This window comes from Ochlerotatus camptorhynchus, unplaced genomic scaffold (assembly GCF_037179485.1).
Source record: "Ochlerotatus camptorhynchus isolate MF236.1 unplaced genomic scaffold, CSIRO-AGI_Acam_v1.1 ptg000244l, whole genome shotgun sequence".
In the NCBI taxonomy this organism is placed as follows: domain Eukaryota; kingdom Metazoa; phylum Arthropoda; class Insecta; order Diptera; family Culicidae; genus Ochlerotatus; species Ochlerotatus camptorhynchus.
This window is the reverse complement of record NW_027040734.1, coordinates 4,604,472-4,615,122: the sequence shown is the minus strand read 5'-3', so window position 1 is coordinate 4,615,122 and position 10,651 is coordinate 4,604,472. Positions and strand designations below refer to the sequence as shown.

General features: G+C 40.1%; 1 pseudogene; it reads right to left on the bottom strand.

Annotated features, from left to right (window-relative positions):
- Window positions 1–7,284: 7,284 nt before the first annotated feature.
- On the bottom strand, window positions 7,285–9,390 carry LOC135704603 (tigger transposable element-derived protein 2-like; annotated as a pseudogene).
- Window positions 9,391–10,651: the final 1,261 nt, after the last annotated feature.

Below are 10,651 nucleotides of genomic sequence, written 5' to 3'. Positions count from 1 at the left end.
TTCCCACACCTGGACCCTACCTATCGACCCATCAACTCATGAACCATGGACCAACGGCTTTTACTTATGCCTCAGCACATCCCGGCGGCGCCGACTGGGATTGAACCCAGGCCTGCTGGGGTGAGAGGTAATCACGCTTACCACTACACCACCGGCACCGCTAATACTTTGTATAGTCATTCATGTCGGTTTGTCGGTGACGAAACTTTGAGACAAGGGCGGAAACGTACATCAGACTGAAGGCTGAAGCTGGGCAGATTGGACTTGCCATCAACGCATCAAAGACAAAATACATGAAAGGAAGAGGTTCTAGGGAAGACAATGTTAGCCTCCCTCCCCGAGTTCAGATTGACGGTCACGAAATCGAGGTGGTCGACGAGTTCGTGTATTTGGGCTCACTGGTGACCGCCGAAAATGATACCAGCAGAGAAATTCAAAGATGCATTATGGCAGGGAATCGTGACTACTTTGGACTCCGGAGGACGCTCTGGTCGAATAAAATTTGATGCCGCACAAAGGTGCCCCGTAACGTGGGTAGATCACCTTTTCGTGGTACGTTACGGGATGTAAGATCTACCACCGATTCCTAGTCTTGTCTACTTCAGACTAGGGGAACAGGATTTTTCAGTAATCAAAGGAACACATCTTAGTCCTTGTTACTTTTTATGCGTTGTTGATAGTGACAAGTCCCCGGGTTGCCTTGACCGAGGATGATCTTGAAACAATGAAAAAATGAGTTAGTCTTCACCTATGTGATTCCAAATCTTCTATTCATTGTTCCCTAGTTTGAAATGGTTAAGACTAGGGTTCTGATGCATGGTCATTATCGGTGTCATTGCTTGTTTTTGTTGCTAAGAGATCCAATTTTGATTGACAAAGGAGCGCGCCTTTGGAGGGTGTTCCAACACTCCGAAGGGTATAAATAGCGGGACCTTTCAATTAGAGTCGGATCCTTGCGATAAATGCAAGAGTGACAACTGTAAAAAAATCGAATACTTCATCATTTCTCAATAGTGATGGAGTAATACGACATGCACTAAACTAAGGACACGGGATATACTACAATAGATCAAATTACTGGTCGCAGTGGTTTTATGTCCCGAACAGAGGAAAAAAAAAGGTGACTTGACGCTGACAAGTCCGGTGGTCCTTTACGGCCACGAGATCTGACCTTCGCGCCCTTGGTGTTTTCGAACGGAAGGTGTTGCGTACCATCTACGGTGGAGTGCAGATGGATGATGGAACGTGGAGGGGGTGAATGAACCAAGAATTTCACCAGCTGCTGGGAGAACCATCCATCGTCCTCACTGCGGACACTTCGCAGACTACGAGGCTGTCGAAATGTGGTCATGGCTCTCGTCTGTGGAGATCCAATGGTTACGCCCTTTCCTAAACCTACTCCACATCGCCCACCCCTGGGAACCAAGAGCCGGTGACATCAAGGTAATGTTGTTAGCATTTTACTTTCAGTGTAAACTGATCGCTCATCGCGCATAGAACGTGTTGTATTCTTTCTCCCGATTAAATACCTTTTTACAAAGTATTCCGCGTGTGTAAAGTTATTTCCACTGTGCTTCCGAATTCCCGGTGACCCTCCCGTTCCACTGACACCTGATTCTGTCCATCATCGTCATGGCTCGAGTAGAGTTGAGACGACTTCTTCGGACAGCAGAGGACAACAAGGCCTTAGCCTGATTGGTAAGGTAAAAGCTTGTCAATGCTGTTCTAAAGCTGCGTGGAATTTCATCCCCATTGAAAACGACTGGAATTTCCGTCAGAATCACCTGGAACCTTCGTTGGCAGCATCTAAAATCTACATACTGAAATCGTCAGGAGCCTCCTCCGTCGTGAACGTCGACGCATCTTTAGCGGCGATCGAAAATTTTGCGGGTTTGGTCTAAAATTTTGGAACAGACCCTGACCGAGCCCTTGCACTGGTGGTCTATATTTTGTTTTAGACTAGTTCTAAAATGTATTTTTTTTTTAACCACACAGAAAAAAAAGTTGTTGAATATTATACATCCAAACTGCTGCAACCAGGTCATTCCATCGGTTGTGTAATATAACGTTGTACGATGTACATCGATTTTGCAAACAAACTAGTTTGACAGCTGTCGCACTCGAGATCAGCGTTACCTGATTGTTTTCATGATTATCGGTATCAAATGATTAAAAACCCGATGTTTATCGGTATTCACTATTTCAATATATTTTAATTTTTTTCAAACTTTTGGCCTAAAATCAAAATATGTAATTTCCATGTAAGTCGGAAGACTAATGGAAAATATTTGAGTAATTCTCTTAATGATACCAGCAAAACTTCCAGAGGAAGAATAAAAAAGATCTTGTGGAAAAAAAAACTACGGAGAGTGACTTATGGAGAAACTTCCAGAGGAAGACGAAAAAAACTTCTGGGAGAACACCATAGATCATACATCTGGTAGAACTTTAATTGAACTTCTTGGAGAAGACGGAATAAACTTCCAGGAGACACTGGGAGAAGCTTCCTAAGGTAGATTGGTAGAAAATTGTGGAAAAGTTGAACACCAGGGGCTTACGAAACAGTCGAACGATACTTCAAGGAGAAGAAAGAAAAATATCTGGAAAAATAGAATTCTGGGGGATGTTTGCACGATATTCCCTGAAGTTCCTCACATGCTCTATTGATTCAGCAATGTTCCTGATATTCATAAACAATCCCTGAAAGTCCCACAATGTTCCTGAAGTTTTCGGAACATTCCTGAATTGCACTTCGGAATATCCCATAATTCTTCGGAACTCCTTGAAAGCTCTTGCAATTTTCCTAAAGTTAATGGGGCTGTTTTGAAGTTCTCTGGTCATCCACGAAGCACTCGTAACCTCCCTGATTATTATGGAACTACCGGAAAATCTCTTATCTTCTTTAAAAGTCCATGGATCTTCTTTAGCGCTTTCATTTTTTTTTAATTAAAGGACCCTCAGCATTAAAGATATTTGAACTTTCCGATTTTATTATTTTTTTTAAAGTTCTCAAAACTGCCGATAAAAAACACAGAACTTCCCTTAAAATGTTCTCAAAATTTTCTAATGTTCATATAACTTCCCTTACGTTTCCAAAATTTTCATAAACCTCTCTGATATTAACTTATGTTTACGGAAATTCCCGGAACTCATTTAAAGGTTTAGAAATTTCCTTGAATTTATATGTCCTAATGCTTCCCTAAAGCTATCTCAATTCTCCTGAAACAAATGGAACCATCCTGAAAACCATTAAAAAATTTTGAAGTTATTTGGGCTTGTGAAGTTTTAAAAATATTTCAGTTTACTTAAGTTCATTGGAATTATCTGGGCTTTTCTCAGATTCCCGGGCTATCGCATTTGAACAGAAGTTAATGAAACTGTCTTTAATTTATCGGAACCTTCCCAAAAGTCCAAACTATTTTGAAGTTTCAGAACTTCTGAAAAGTTTCTGTCGTTTTCCTGATACTAATGGAACCACAATAAAACTCTGTAAGCTTTTCTGAAGTTCCGGGGAAGTAGAAAAAATTGACGGGAGGAGACGGAAGAACCTTTCGAGCGAAGCTAGAAGAAGCTTCCAAGGGAAGTCGAAATAGCTTTTCGGAAGGAATCTGAAAATAACTTATAGGGTAAGGTGGACGAAATTCCTATGGAAAGTTGGTAGAAACTTCGAAGGGAAGATTAAAGAAATTTCAGGAAGTTCAAAAATTAACGTTTTTATGGTCATATTTTTCCATTGAATAACAGTATTTCCCGATTTGCAGAAATTACTGGGATGAGCCATCAGCTGTTTCTCGACTCCTTGGTAACCAAAAACGGAGAGGAAATGGAAGCAGTAGTCGAAAGAGTATCAAGCATAAGGCATTTTTGCAAAGCAGGCTCAACAAAAAAAAATTTCAAAAAGATAAAAGTCCTTCACAATAGTTTCCTCTGACAATTCAGTACGGGCAGGCAGTAATCGTTTTGATTATTAATTAAAAAAAATCGGTATAAATCGGTATTATAACTCAAAAATCGGTATTCTGAGAAACCTTATCTGTATATCGGTATCAAGTTTGAAAATATCTGTCCTGGCAACCAATCCATCTGGCAACGCTGCTCGAGATTTTGTTTTGTTTCGTTGTTGGGGCTTTTTTCTGCAAAACAAACCGATTTAGTTCCTCGATTTTCAAAGAAACGTGGGTGGAACAATTGACTGCTGTTGACATTGGTGTAGTTCCAGCTCTATCGCACTATCGGTGCTGCTGTTGCTGCCGGCCCTGTCGTTGCAGCTGCGAAAGGATCACAAGGGAAACATCCGGACGCTTCTGTTCTGCAGGATTTTCCCGGCATTTTCTGGAAACTCCCAGGGAAGTGGCCAGCTTCTGACTTGGTCCAAACCTCATGATGTGACACATCAAATCATACTAGATTTCAAAAGCAATATCAATGGTAGTCAAATATAGTGCACAGAATCATGTCGACCCCTATCGGATATGTTCCGGGCACCTCCAAGGAAATGGCCAGTTTCTGATTTAATCCAAAATCCATCTTGCGCCACATAGCAAATCACATTAGATTTCAAAAGCAAGATCAGTGGAAGTCAAATAATGTGCCCAGGACCACCTTTCTTACTTCCAGGCATCTTTCAGGAACCCCTAGGGAAGTTACTAGTTTCTGATATGGTCAAAACCCTGTGATTTGACACATAAAATCTCACAGAAATTGAAAAACAAGATCAGTTTAAGTCAAATATAGTGTCCAGATCCACATTGGCCACATTCTGGTATGTTCCGGGTACCCCCCAGGGAATTTTTCAGTTTCTGACTTGGGCCAAAACCCAACACGCAACAACATACCAGACAAATTTCAATAAATACAGTCTTCTTCTTCTTCTTCTTCGCATTTCAAGCTTATTGATTATGCCATATTAGCTTATTGCGTGCTCTCAATTTAGTGTTCTAGATGCACTTCCACAGTTATTAATTGAAAGCTTTCGATGCCTGCTACCATTTTTGCATTAGTATAATTGTGTGGCAAGTACAATCATACTCTATTGCCCAGGGAGTCGAGAAATTTTCCAACCCGAAAAATTCCTAGACCGGACCGGGAATCGAACCCAGTCACCTCCAGCATGGTCTTGCTTTGTAGCTGCGCCTTTACCGACTGAGCTAAGGGAGGCCCCAAATACAGGTTTTTATTATTATTTCATTGGGAAGCACGAGGAGCAGGAGGACGAGCAGTTCAAAGCTTTTTGTTAAAGACGCACATCAATCCCGGAGACAGCCATCGGAGGTCAATTTCACGGTAATTATTGCCTGATAAAAACCGTGTACGAATGCGCACGAGATCAAAAAATGGCTGACCACGAAATCACACGAAACGAAAATCTTATACATTTTTGCCAAAACATCAGCCTTATACACACTTAAATTTTTCGCCGAGATTCCAACAGCCGAGTCATTCTGCAATTTATTTTGTTGAGATTCAGTAAAACAATTGCCGAGACTCAGCTAACAAATAAAATTTTGCTGAGATATCAGCTAACAAACAGATATTTTGCAGAGATATCAGCAAAAGTAAATGCCGAGGTAATCGGCTGTTGGAGATTTTACCGAGCTAGATTAAGTGTGTAAGACAACCCACATAGCTCATAAAAGAATGCATAAAGGGTATGTGTGACCGCTTATACATGTCATTAACTTTTTGCAAGGCGTCTGCTTATTGGTTGACTTATACATTTTATGAATAATCAGCAATAGAAATTTGCCAAAAGGTATAAGGAGATTTCTATCCGTGCAGGGTGTGAGTTGGTTTTGACTCGGGTTTTGACGTTTGAAATAGAACGGCCAAAAATAGACCAACCGGTGCGTACGCACACAGTTTGATCTATTTTGGCTTGATCTTTTTAATTTTAGCTGGTACAGACCACCGCTAAAGATGCCCTAAGGCTGTGTTCCTTTTGGTGAATTTTCACTTAAATTTGACAGATGGAATATTTTCAAATAAACTATAAATACTCAGGCTGTGAACCATTTGCCGAGTTAAATTTATCTCGTGGTTAAAAGCTCGGTTAAAAGTGACATTTCGAAAGTTATTTTCCATGTTCGAAAATCCCTGTGTTCGGAGCGTGGCTATTTTTGACAGACAAGAAGTTAAATTTTGACAACCGTGGCTAAGTTCTGCTCGAAAACCGATCGGTTTTCGAGCAGAACTTAGCCACGGTTGTCAAAATTTAACTTCTTGTCTGTCAAAAATAGCCACGCTCCGATAGCAGAGTTAATCGATAACTTTCCATCTGTCAAATTTTAACCAAAAGTTAAAAAATCCGCCAGCCTCAAAGGGAGAGATAGGCGGAGAAAACAAAATACAATTCGGCAGCAGGGATTTGTACCTCAATTATCTACCTTGCTAGAAGCCAGCATTTCACATGACTTTTATTTTTGATTACGTGCAAAATAATAATTGTTGGTGCCATTAATTAACCAACTAAGATCAATTAATCAATAGAGTTAGAATATTGTTTTTGATTCCAAAAACTAGTTGAATTTGAGAAGCACACGAAACACACGAAAGCTCTCAATTAATAACTGAGGAAGTGCATTTAGAACACTAAGTGGAGAGTACACAATAAGCTAATATGTACTAAGCAATAAGCTTGAAATGCGAATAAGAAGAAGAAGACGAAACATAAAGGTGATTGGTTTTTTGTTCGATTGCAATCCCTAATAAAAAATAACCATAAACGAACGATAACCCAAATAATTGAACTTTTCCACAAATGGTTTGGAAGATACCCAGAACACGTCGTTAAGCAAAATAACCATAACAATTTTATTAGGGATACTCTCAAATATAATCTAGTAAGAATAAGAAATCCTCGGACAAATTCCAATGGGAATGTTCATTTGGCTCAAAACATTCTCTTCGCCCATCCCTCCCTCTGAGTATTTCTAAAATAAATCTGCTACTGTACCAGTAATCTGACAGACCAGGAATAAATTTTGACAAACACCTTCTTGAAAATCGGAAGATCAACAACAGAGGGATTTTCGAACATTATACAGTGGAAGTTCGCTAATTGGGGGTTTTCTGGTTGGGGTGCTTTTTAATTGGGGGTTCGCTAATTGGGGCGCGACCCAATTAAAAAGCAGTCATCCGTCAAAATCTGATGTCAAAATCATGCTGACGTTTTGATGTCATATTTTTTGGGGGGTCTTTCAATGATTGATAAAAAAAACGAAAAACAAAATATTTTTTGTAAAAAATCAATTTAATTCATAAAACAAGCAAATTAAAACAAAACAGTTACAGATTGGGTCTCTTCCACTCTGCTTCCAGCAATTCAGTTCGCAGGGTTTTCAGTTTCAAAGTCTGAGCGGGATTGTTCTGTACGAATTGGATCACGTTATCAAGCGACTTCATCGCGGTTGGAAAATCGATGTCTTCGGGTTCTTCGTTTTCAGTAGCAAGGGCACTTCCGTTCAAAGGCTCCGGAGTGGTATCCAACCATTCTTCCTCCGTGAAAGTTAAATCGTCTGCTTTATTCAAAACTGCGCTGACTATTTCTTCGTCTCTGAACACTTCGCTGGTTATTGAAACTGTTGTACCATTGGAATCTACTACTCGATCCTCAAGCCAAAGCTGGATTTGCTCGTCGGTTGTGTTTGTTCCGGCTATGCCATCAATTGATGCTACAAGGGACTTGAAATCAGCAAAAAGATCCTCCACCTGTTCAGACATGCACCATTCACAACCTGAAAACTCATCGAACAACTTTTTCCAGGAATTTTCAATGGTAACCTGACTGATTTCGTCCCAAGCTTCAGCAATCCAATCAATACTCTGCCGTAAGGACACATTTTTCAGCCGTTGTTCCAAGGGCAAATCTTCGTTTTCCAAAACAAGCCTAAGCATCAGCTTCCATTTGTACCTGGTTTTGATTGCGTTGATCACCGACTGATCCATCGGCTGGCATTCTGCTGTCACATTTGGTGGAAGGTACATCACTTGAATTAATCCATCATCACTCTTCAAATCATCGCATCCATCGTAGTGAGCAGTACAGTTATCCAGAACCAAAAGCGCTGACGGTTCCAAATCGTGCTCAGCAGAGAACTTCCGGACAGCGGGAATGAACTCGTCATAAAACCAGGTACGGAACAACTGACGTGTCATCCAAGCTTTTTTGGAATTGTAGTAGGATACCGGTAATGATTGCTGAAAGCCGCGAGGAAATCCACGGGGGTTCTCGGCTACCCCAATGAACATCAGTTTCATTTTGAGAGAACCATCCATGTTCGAGCACGGCATGAATGTGAATCGGGTTTTGTTGAGCTTTCGCCCCGAAGCGACTGTCTCGTCCCATAATGCGATAGTGCGTGATGCCATCAGCTTGGTGAAAAGTGCTGATTCATCTGCATTAAAAATTTGGGCTTTTGTCTCATTCATTTCCAATACTTTCTTCATGAGCACTTCCTTGAATTTAAGGTACGCTTCTTTATCCGCGGAAGCTTTCTCTCCTGCCACCACCAAAACACGTAATCCTTAACGCTGTTTAAAACGGCGCACCCAGCCATCCGAAATCAAAAAAGTAAGATCCAGATAAACACCAAGATCTTGAAAGCATTGGAACAGTTGTTCTGCTTTGGCCTTGATCACATCCAATGTGACAATAATATTAGCACAGACAAACAGACGTAACTCTTCTTTGTGTATCTTCGTTCACGCATTTAACGGTTGATTTGAATATTATCAGTTTCGCGAACTACTCGCCGCAGCGCTGGCATCGGATCACTTTGACGTTTCTATACATTCTATAGAACTTTCATGCAATATTGTTTGCGAGTTAGGGAGCAAGCTTGTTTTCCGCGAGAAGCCTGAAAGATGTCGCTACTGAGGTCCTATGTTTTGAGATACTATGTTTTCAAGAAAAACTTTTTCAAAGAGTTACGTCTGTTTGTCTGTGATATTAGCCTCACGTTGTTGCAAAACCCATAGGTAAAGCGCTTCCTCCAGTAAGGGAAAATTCTGCTCCTTCATCGTTTTTCGATTTTCCACGCCATGTTCTCTGAATTTTTCTAGTTTCATCCGAATTGACTCCTTATTTTTCAAAAATCGACCGACCGAGGATGCTCCGACACCAAACCTTTTGCCTAATATTTCGTGGGAACCGTTTCCTGCTTCAAATTCCTCGATTATTCTCACCTTCTGAGCCAAGGTAAGCGTAGTGTGCTTCCGTTTCACGACTTGCTTATTATCCACTCCGGAACTGGAAGCTGATACTCCTTCCATTGTGAAAGCTGAACAAATTTCAGGAGGATAATTGCTACAACATTACAAACAACGTATGAATGCACAAATATTTACCAGCGCCGGAAATAACTCAACAAAATATTCAATCGATTCACTCAATTTACACTCACGCAAGACAAAAACCTCGACAAAAACTAAGTAGCTGCTCACAGCATCAGTTAAGCAGACGAAAGACTGAAAACCAAAACAAACGAGTCAAGCGCCCCCCGGTCAACTTTGACACTTGTCGACACCCCCCAATTAGCGAATGCCATTCGATAATTGGGGTGCAGTCGTGCCCCAATTAGCGAACGGCTACTGTAATTTATTTTTGAAGTGTCGAATTTATGTGAAAAATCACCAACTAGAACACAGCCTAAATCGAACACGTTTTGCGTGCAAAACGAGTTTGACACACTTAGAACACTGAAAGAGTTGTTGCTTATAGTTTGGATTAGAAATATTGGGCGAGGTTAATGTTTAGTGGAATTAAAAATTCCGGAGAACTTTGAGATTAGGGCGTTATCCCGCATAAGCGCGAACCATAAATTGACCTTACCGATAATGGTTATAAATTGTTTATAATCCCTGCTAAACTTCAACTGAAATGGTTATGGAACTTTACATGAACGTTTAATGATAAAGTTTTAACCTTAAGTATTATAGTTTTTTGGAAGTGGACCTTACAAATAATGGGTTGTTAAGAACCATTACCATTCAAAATTCTGGTTTTCTCCATACATTTTCGGAAAGAAAACTATACTAATACCTTTTAACTTATGGTTTGATAACATTAATGGTAATGGTTATGGTAACCAGTAAGGTCCATGAATGGTTTTGTAACATCGATCAACTTTATGTGGAATATATCGCGAATTGGTTACCTGTAAATTACTGATTACCAATTCACGATATATTTCACGTAAAGTTGAGCGATAATACAAAACCATTAATGGACCTTACTGACTACCATAACCATAACCATTAATGTTCTCAAACCATAAGTAAAAACGTTCTAACGTTCCGAAAATGTATGGAGAAAACAAGAATTTTGAATGGTAATGGTTCTTAACAACCCATTGTTTGTAAGGTCCGCTTCCCAAAAACCATAATACATAAGGTTAAAACTTTATCACACAAACGTTCATGTAAAGTTCCATAACCATTTCAGTTGAAGTTTAGCAGGGATTATAAACAATTTATAACCATTATCGGTAAGGTCATGTGATGCTTCGCGTTTATGCGGGATTGCTTTCGTAACAAACACATACTTCACCGATTTATCGCAAATTAAAGCCAAATCTAAAAAAATAACGGAACAAACAGGTAGAGAAATGATTCCTCTATTATTTGGTTTGGTTTGTTCGTGATATTGAGTTTA